Raw genomic sequence first — 10,047 nt, 5'->3', positions numbered from 1 at the left:
CATCTGCTTCACGTGAAACTATTCAACATCAAGTGCAGTCTATGCATAAATCTGAATTAGACACCACTATCAGAGTTTTTCGAACGGCATATAAAATTGGCAAACATAGCCGGCCATTCACAGACATGCCAATTGATTTGAATGTACAGAAACTGAATGGGCTGAACGTGGGCAGGGTTTTGCACTCCAATAAAACCTGTGGCGAAATCATCGACCACATAGCTCATGAGCTGAAGAAAAAAATGGCAAAAGACATTACAGAAAACCAAAGAAAACTCTGTGTTTTGGTCGATGAATCTACCACTATTAGTGGTAAAACGGTGCTTGTTGTGTGTCTACGCTCAGCATTAGCTGATGCTGAGCCCGAAACGTTTTTTTGGGAGCTGATCGAGTTGGATGGAACAACGGCTGATGACATCACAAAGGCGTTAATGGAGTGTCTTGGAAGAGATTTTAACGAGGACTTTTTAGGTCAGTGTTTCGTTTCTTTTGCATGTGATGGGGCTTCAGTCATGCTAGGGAAGAGAACAGGCGTTGCTACCCAGTTGTGTAGTAAATTCCCAAGCCTGTTTGTGTGGCACTGCTCCAATCATCGTCTAGAGCTGGCAGTTGGGGATGTGGTCAAGGAGGTCTCAGGGCTCAATCATTTCCAGATCTTTTTTGACAAACTCTATTCCTTGTTCCATGCCTCCCCCAAAAATCAGAGGCAGTTAGCGCAGTGTGCGCAAGCAGTCGGACAGCGTCTCCTGGTGATAGGGCGTGTTTTGTCCATCCGCTGGGTGGCTTCAAGTGAAAGGAGCGTCAGAGCAGTCTGGGAAAACTACCGAGTGCTTCATGATCACTTCACAAATGCTGCAAACGACACGAGCAGGGATTCCAGAGACAGAGCAAAGTACAAGGGCCTGGATGATGTGCTCACATCTGCAACGTTTGTCAGCAATCTGGGACTGATGTACGATGCGCTCACAGAGCTCAGCGACCTCTCTCGGGAACTCCAAAAAAGAGAGATGACACTGCCTACAGCAGATAGGCTCTTAACTCGAGAAATACGAGTTTTTGAATTCATGGTCACCATGCCTGGTCCACACATGACTACAGTTCATACAGCTCTAGCTGAGAAGTCCTTCAAGGGTGTTGCCCTGCGTGAGAATGGCAGGCTTGTACAGATTCATGCAGGTCAGTTTTTCCGCAGTATGGTAGAGAATCTGAGACACAGAATGACTTCCACAACCTCCTCTCATGTCAGCACAAGAGAAATCCCATTACATGGCCGGGAGGCCCGGGACAATCAGCTAATCCAGGACATGAAAGTTATCCATCCTGGAAGTTGGCCTGAAGAGGAGTTAGACGTACAGTATGGGGACGTAGAGGTGCTACGTTTGTGCGAAGTGCTGAAAGTGGACAGAAGAGAGACTGTTCAGGGCTTTCGCGAATACAAGGAAACCAGGGCATCCCGTACACCTGCTGCCATGGAGCCTCTACTGAAAGCAGTCCGAACCATCGCTGTCTCCACTAGTGAGTGTGAGCGGGCATTCAGCTGCATGAACGATATCCTTACTGCAAAAAGGAATGCTCTCTCTGTCAGCCGACTGTCCAGCCTGGTTTTCATTAAATGTAATGGACCATCACTAGGACAGTTCAATCCGGAACAGTATGTGAGGTCCTGGCTGGCAAAGGGAAGGAGAAGTGCTGATGAAAGAGCCTGTCCAGCTCCAGCCCCTGATACTGATGTCCCCAAGGCCTTCTGGAGCCTTTTCTAACAATGTGAAGTATATTGCAAAGCAGCTCACCCAGTGAGAAGACTTTTGGCATAATGTGCCGATTTGTACAGATCCTGGAGATAGAAGGACTTCAGACCAACCAGGGAGTTATCTGATCAGCTTGGTGTTCAATGTAACTCTTTACCATGGCTCAGACTTTGTTACTTGCAGTTACAGTTTCTCATTTTAGATTGTGCAAATTTTGCATTTGTTTTTACATGTTCTTTGTTCATGCTCTTTATCATTTTTCTGAGTTGGAAAGTTAGATTGCATCATAGTTTACTTTATACATATTTGTATTCTTCAGTGGTGAAGTATATTGCAAAGCAGCTCAGCCATGTGAGAAGACTTTTGGCACTTTTTCGTTTTTCGTTTTCTGAGTTGGAAAGTTAGATTGCATTCAAAATGTACAGAAATACTTAATTTTGTTAAAGCTTTTTATAAAAAATGCTTCTGACCAGAGCTTTGTTTCCTTGTCATTAATGTTGAACACCACCAGAGGGGCTCTCACCTGAAAGGTCTCTGCTTCATGTGTCTTCAGCAGAAGATCTAGACTTTGATTGCTATATTTTCAGTTAATATTGACCTTACTGAGCTTTAGCCATATCCGCTGCCTATCATAAAAATGTTAAGTACAGTGAACCTTTCTAAAATATACAGTAGTAAAGAGAAAAACCCACCAGCATTATAGTAGCCAAATTCTTGTTTGTGGGCTGTATATATAAAATTGACTTGAAAAAGTTGCTGATTTTAGAGTACTGGCACCTTTTTCATTCCAATTCAAGCACTGGCTGCAATTCACAACATGAAGAAGGCAGTCTCTGCATAGCATATAGGCTAATGGAGATGCAGTTATTTCCAGCATTCTTTATTTACCATTCATTCAAGTATGTTATGCCTTTTATCTGCTAATGTACAGGAGGAAGAGTGATACACTGTCTGTCTAGTTGGCTTACATAACAGTTAAAGTTTACAGCCAAAAAACATGGAGCATTGTTTCCCCTTGTATTCATTTTTATGTCAATTTGCACATTTCATGGTGATGCTCAGCCTCTCCCCTTAAGGCAAGGCAAGTTTATTTATATAGCACCTTTCAACACAAGGCAATTCAAGGTGCTTTACAAAAATGAAAGACTTCCAGACAAAGGCATTTAAAAACAGTAAAAGATAATAAAATAAACATTAAAAGAAAAAATACATGAATAAAAAGTAAACTTTTACTCCTAACAGTCATCATCATGTTAACCACAACACAGAGAAATACTGATAGAAATGTGTGTGTAGTTGTTGACACATTGCTGACAGAGGGAACTACATTTGAATACAGATTTAAGAAATATCAGTTTTTGAGCATGTCATAAGCATGTTTTATCTTGACTATATTACAACTATATTATAATAAAATAATATAGTATTTATATTATTGAATTGATTATGATTATTATTATTAGTAGAAGTAGTTTATTTGCATTCATTATATTTTAATCTTTTTGAGGCTAGTATTTGGCAGGAAATGCAGACGTATTCACCTGTAAACGTATACTGAACTACATACATGCACATTTACCATTTACCTTACTGTATAAAAAAGTAACTGTTGATAATAATAATAAACAGGAATTATATTCGCAAAGTAGCCTACTTTGTTCCCAAAAAAAAAAAGTTCACTCCTGTCGGTTGGGGGGGGGGGGCCTCATCTCACAATGTCGCTTGGGGCCCCAAGTTGGCCAGGGGCGGCCCTGTGCGGACGGAACGCTGTGGGGGGCCAAACGGCTCCGTGTGTACGCCCTATACGATCATTTCCTGATAACGATGAAGCCATAGCCCCGCCTCTCCCCACCTCTGCTGCTCAATGCTGTAGATGTTAGTGCAAAATCTACAGCTCCTCTACCACAACCATCAGCAACAAGTGGACATGGAGAACTACATGAACTACATGTTGCTAAGTCCACCGCGGAGAATAAACAGAAGGGCAACCAGGCAACCATGGCAACCATGCTCGGGGGGTCTTCTTCGCTGCTTTTGGTGTATTTTGCAGTGGCGAACCGTCAGGGCCTTCAAGGTATTCAGAGAATACCCTGGAACACTCAGATAAAACAAACAAAACATCGATTTAATTATATAAATAAAATGTAATAAAATGTAATAAAATGTATAAATGAGAATCGTATCCGTGTTGTTGATCTGTAATATTACAGTGTTACGTTTATTTGTTTGTCCTTCTCGGACCATGCTCTACGCATTTCAGTGGTTTTGTGTTAGAAAAGAAAGCAACCAATCAGATCTTGTTCTGGGTCTCTGGGTAGAATATCCTTCAACCAAGGTATTCTACATACTTGATCGAATGCCTTGGCCGTTGCACTGAATGAGAGCGTACGTTTGGACTGACAGTTTGATCAACCAATCATATATTGATTTGTAGCCAATGGGCGTATTCTTTCAGAGTTCCCCTCGGTTCCAGGGTACTCTAGAAGGCCCACTAGTTAACTGGCTCGAGACAGAGGATATAGATGCGACGAAGACTTCCACAACCTCCTCTCATGTCAGCACAAGAGAAATCCCATTACATGGCCGGGAGGCCCGGGACAATCAGCTAATCCAGGACATGAAAGTTATCCATCCTGGAAGTTGGCCTGAAGAGGAGTTAGACGTACAGTATGGGGACGTAGAGGTGCTACGTTTGTGCGAAGTGCTGAAAGTGGACAGAAGAGAGACTGTTCAGGGCTTTCGCGAATACAAGGAAACCAGGGCATCCCGTACACCTGCTGCCATGGAGCCTCTACTGAAAGCAGTCCGAACCATCGCTGTCTCCACTAGTGAGTGTGAGCGGGCATTCAGCTGCATGAACGATATCCTTACTGCAAAAAGGAATGCTCTCTCTGTCAGCCGACTGTCCAGCCTGGTTTTCATTAAATGTAATGGACCATCACTAGGACAGTTCAATCCGGAACAGTATGTGAGGTCCTGGCTGGCAAAGGGAAGGAGAAGTGCTGATGAAAGAGCCTGTCCAGCTCCAGCCCCTGATACTGATGTCCCCAAGGCCTTCTGGAGCCTTTTCTAACAATGTGAAGTATATTGCAAAGCAGCTCACCCAGTGAGAAGACTTTTGGCATAATGTGCCGATTTGTACAGATCCTGGAGATAGAAGGACTTCAGACCAACCAGGGAGTTATCTGATCAGCTTGGTGTTCAATGTAACTCTTTACCATGGCTCAGACTTTGTTACTTGCAGTTACAGTTTCTCATTTTAGATTGTGCAAATTTTGCATTTGTTTTTACATGTTCTTTGTTCATGCTCTTTATCATTTTTCTGAGTTGGAAAGTTAGATTGCATCATAGTTTACTTTATACATATTTGTATTCTTCAGTGGTGAAGTATATTGCAAAGCAGCTCAGCCATGTGAGAAGACTTTTGGCACTTTTTCGTTTTTCGTTTTCTGAGTTGGAAAGTTAGATTGCATTCAAAATGTACAGAAATACTTAATTTTGTTAAAGCTTTTTATAAAAAATGCTTCTGACCAGAGCTTTGTTTCCTTGTCATTAATGTTGAACACCACCAGAGGGGCTCTCACCTGAAAGGTCTCTGCTTCATGTGTCTTCAGCAGAAGATCTAGACTTTGATTGCTATATTTTCAGTTAATATTGACCTTACTGAGCTTTAGCCATATCCGCTGCCTATCATAAAAAATGTTAAGTACAGTGAACCTTTCTAAAATATACAGTAGTAAAGAGAAAAACCCACCAGCATTATAGTAGCCAAATTCTTGTTTGTGGGCTGTATATATAAAATTGACTTGAAAAAGTTGCTGATTTTAGAGTACTGGCACCTTTTTCATTCCAATTCAAGCACTGGCTGCAATTCACAACATGAAGAAGGCAGTCTCTGCATAGCATATAGGCTAATGGAGATGCAGTTATTTCCAGCATTCTTTATTTACCATTCATTCAAGTATGTTATGCCTTTTATCTGCTAATGTACAGGAGGAAGAGTGATACACTGTCTGTCTAGTTGGCTTACATAACAGTTAAAGTTTACAGCCTAAAAAACATGGAGCATTGTTTCCCCTTGTATTCATTTTTATGTCAATTTGCACATTTCATGGTGATGCTCAGCCTCTCCCCTTAAGGCAAGGCAAGTTTATTTATATAGCACCTTTCAACACAAGGCAATTCAAGGTGCTTTACAAAAATGAAAGACTTCCAGACAAAGGCATTTAAAAACAGTAAAAGATAATAAAATAAACATTAAAAGAAAAAATACATGAATAAAAAGTAAACTTTTACTCCTAACAGTCATCATCATGTTAACCACAACACAGAGAAATACTGATAGCAATGTGTGTGTAGTTGTTGATACATTGCTGACAGAGGGAACTACATTTGAATACAGATTTAAGAAATATCAGTTTTTGAGCATGTCATAAGCATGTTTTATCTTGACTATATTACAACTATATTATAATAAAATAATATAGTATTTATATTATTGAATTGATTATGATTATTATTATTAGTAGAAGTAGTTTATTTGCATTCATTATATTTTAATCTTTTTGAGGCTAGTATTTGGCAGGAAATGCAGACGTATTCACCTGTAAACGTATACTGAACTACATACATGCACATTTACCATTTACCTTACTGTATAAAAAAGTAACTGTTGATAATAATAATAAACAGGAATTATATTCGCAAAGTAGCCTACTTTGTTCCCAAAAAAAAAAAGTTCACTCCTGTCGGTTGGGGGGGGGGGCCTCATCTCACAATGTCGCTTGGGGCCCCAAGTTGGCCAGGGGCGGCCCTGTGCGGACGGAACGCTGTGGGGGGCCAAACGGCTCCGTGTGTACGCCCTATACGATCATTTCCTGATAACGATGAAGCCATAGCCCCGCCTCTCCCCACCTCTGCTGCTCAATGCTGTAGATGTTAGTGCAAAATCTACAGCTCCTCTACCACAACCATCAGCAACAAGTGGACATGGAGAACTACATGAACTACATGTTGCTAAGTCCACCGCGGAGAATAAACAGAAGGGCAACCAGGCAACCATGGCAACCATGCTCGGGGGGTCTTCTTCGCTGCTTTTGGTGTATTTTGCAGTGGCGAACCGTCAGGGCCTTCAAGGTATTCAGAGAATACCCTGGAACACTCAGATAAAACAAACAAAACATCGATTTAATTATATAAATAAAATGTAATAAAATGTATAAATGAGAATCGTATCCGTGTTGTTGATCTGTAATATTACAGTGTTACGTTTATTTGTTTGTCCTTCTCGGACCATGCTCTACGCATTTCAGTGGTTTTGTGTTAGAAAAGAAAGCAACCAATCAGATCTTGTTCTGGGTCTCTGGGTAGAATATCCTTCAACCAAGGTATTCTACATACTTGATCGAATGCCTTGGCCGTTGCACTAAATGAGAGCGTACGTTTGGACTGACAGTTTGATCAACCAATCATATATTGATTTGTAGCCAATGGGCGTATTCTTTCAGAGTTCCCCTCGGTTCCAGGGTACTCTAGAAGGCCCGCTAGTTAACTGGCTCGAGACAGAGGATATATCAGTGTTTCTCAAACTTTTTCACACCAAGGACCACTTAACCAATAAAAAAACACTCGCGGACCACCTAACTCCACAAATATCCAAAATCACATCGTTTTTCTAGAACAGATTACAAATCGCCTGGAAATGGTACAAACAAGTGGCAACATGTGTGATGAAGGTGGCTATATCATGCAATTGAAAGTTAAACTTAAGCTCGCTCCATTGCGGAGATATTCCCGCGAGAGTGCGGAAAACTTAAATGTATTTATTTATTTAAAATGTGCAATGTTACCAATATACTCACGGACCACTAGGGGGCGCTCACGGACCACCGGTGGTCCGCGGACCACACTTTGAGAAGCACTGAGATGAATGCGACGAAGCAATTCATGCCGTTGTATTGTTTTTAACGTTGAAATGACAAGTGCAACAGGTGAAGATGAAGTTGTTGCGGAATTGTTGTGAGTACCCTTTTCAAGACGACAATTCAGTGAAAAGACGGACATTATAATGCCGCGGAGGGGGGCGGCGGCTGGGTGTGTCTACAGAAGGTCCAGTTGTGATAGCCACGGTTCGCCACTGGTATTTTGTGGCGGAAATACAGCGCCACTTACAGGCCCGGCATATGTACTACAGCGTCTCCAGCGGGTCGAGACGTCTCGTGTGAACGAACACGTTTATTGAGCCGATTGCGTGTGAACGGAATACTTTTTTGATATCGAATTTGGTTCATTTTCGTTTGCGTTCCCGTGTAAATGGGGCCTTAACCTGCTGAGGCCACTGTTTTATAGAAATATAAAAAAACATAAAATGTAATCATCAAGTACTCATCCTGTGTGCCCTTGAATCCTTAAAGGGAACATTATTTTTTCTCACAGACCTCCAAGGTGAACAAAATAAAGAGTAAATTCTTGTTTAATTACATTTATGGGGGTGAAATTGTATCAAAACATCAGTTAACAAACTCTTACACACATTTTCTCATGCAGTCCTTAAGGTGTATGCTCACTATTTTTGAAACATGCATTTTCACTAATACCTTACCATTTAAAACAGTTTAGCAGTCTCATGTTGCAAAGACACACTACTGCTGTGTTAAATAGTAATGTTTTTGTGAAAATGCATGTTTGGGAAATGGTGGACATAAGACTGGATAAATGAGACCTAAATTAAACTGCATTCAATTGTGTGAGAGGGTGTAAACAAGTGTTTAGCTGTTGTTAAAACGGCCCATCTTACCTTACATTTTTCACAACTTTTCTCAGTTTTTGGATTCTTCACTCACCGTGGAGGCATGCAAAAAAAAACCTGTTCTATTTTCAAGAATTTAAAGTAACACGAGCTGAGTAACTGATAAACAAATGGTCATGTTGTGGATGAAGTTCTCCTTTAAACTATTTCACAACAGATGTGTGGCCCTGATGACATCCTGAGTCATGTATCTACTGATCTGGCATAGTTATTGCACCACTAAGATCCTGTTAGCTGTCAGTGACAATCTGCAGGACTCTATGAAGAGCCTCTTTACTTTGACTAAACTGGCCCGACGACATTACTATCATGGAACATAAGATGATGAATAATGCAATCTGTTTCTCAAGAAAAGTCAACTGGAAAATGTAAGGCCAGGCGTATTCATTGTTGTTTGATAGAGTGAATACCATCATAGGGTGATGCCGATACAAGGAATACAGCTTCTCAACTGGAACAATGAATACAAAGTTACATTTAAATCAGAGGCTGTGGCTGTCATACATTTCACTGCAGATGACATCCGTGTTATTCAAAGCAGGATGTGCAGCACTGAACTGGTAAAACAAGCAGTGACATAAACATATTAACGTCAGTGCTTATTCAGTCAAAAAGGCTGAACTTAGTGAAAAAGTTAATAATGTGCAAGTTTTCTTCTTTTAATTAAACTCTGTAAAGTCATGGAATAATTACATCCCAATAACAATTAAGTAAGTAGAATTTCTTCATTAACAAATTACTCTTATGAATAAAAGTTCTGCATTCAAACTGTTAAACAAGGAAAGGCACAAAACTATTGCTAAGTGCTTATTATTAAGAAAGCCCCATTTCAGAAATATAATATAATTATAGTTATTGATGCGCTTATGTGTTCATTCCTTTAATATAACAGCAGGTAAATGTGCAATTTTATGTTTTCAGTTTATTTATTACTATACTAATGGGTAGCCAAAACCCGTATTAATTAATTAATCTGAACCTAGAAAGTAATTGTACATTAAAAATGTTGTGGAGAAAAAAGTAAAATATTTGTCACTAAGATGTAGATGAAATCAAAAACAGCAGACAACTGAAATAACTGTGGGCGTAAATATAACAAGATAAGTGTAAATGACTAGGTTGCTACTGTTGCTGTTTGTGTCATTGTTTGTTGTTATTGTTTTGTGGGTTTTATTATGTTCTGTTGTATTGTCCCACCTGAAAATAAAAAAATATATATTGAAAGAGAAAACTGAAATACTCGAAGTAGGTCCAACTACCTTAAAATGTTATCCATGTACAATACTTGGGTACTGAGTTATTTTCCACCAGTGTCTTAATTACTAGCTTAGGCTATGACAGGATGTGAGCAGCAGAGGGCGCACTCTCAATTGATTTGGGTATCAGCTGGTGTCGTGACTACCAGTTGAGATTGTGAGTCATTTCTCAGTCGCTGGGTGTCCTGAGCCTTCTGCGTGGGGCTGACTCACCCTCTGCTGGGGAGAGGGCATG

Source organism: Gymnodraco acuticeps, unplaced genomic scaffold (assembly GCF_902827175.1).
Source record: "Gymnodraco acuticeps unplaced genomic scaffold, fGymAcu1.1, whole genome shotgun sequence".
In the NCBI taxonomy this organism is placed as follows: Eukaryota; Metazoa; Chordata; class Actinopteri; order Perciformes; family Bathydraconidae; genus Gymnodraco; species Gymnodraco acuticeps.
This window is presented reverse-complemented; position numbering follows the sequence as displayed.